This window comes from Melanerpes formicivorus, unplaced genomic scaffold, assembly GCF_026170545.1.
Source record: "Melanerpes formicivorus ecotype bairdi unplaced genomic scaffold, bMelFor1.0.p_v2 SCAF_94, whole genome shotgun sequence".
In the NCBI taxonomy this organism is placed as follows: domain Eukaryota; kingdom Metazoa; phylum Chordata; class Aves; order Piciformes; family Picidae; genus Melanerpes; species Melanerpes formicivorus.
The window spans coordinates 826,759-827,066 of NW_027142446.1; positions in this window are offsets into that span (position 1 = coordinate 826,759).

Here is a 308-nt window from a genome sequence, read left to right on the forward strand (position 1 = left end):
AGAGCCTTCCTCTTGGATCATCTTATGGCACATGGGCACAGCCTGTTCCTGTGCCTTCAAGAGCTCCTGCTTGAAGTAGGTCAAACCATCCTGGACCCTTTTGTTCTTAAGGGCTGCTTCCCAGGGTACTCTCCAGGTTAGTTGCTTAAATAAGCTGCAGTCTGCCCTCTGGAAGTCCAAGGTCAGGTTTCTGTTGTTGCTCCTCCTTATTTCCCTGCATATTGAAAACTCCACTGTCTCATGGTGGCTGCAGCCTAGACAGCTTCCTACCATCACCTCTCCCACCAGCTCTTCTCTGTTTGAGAGCA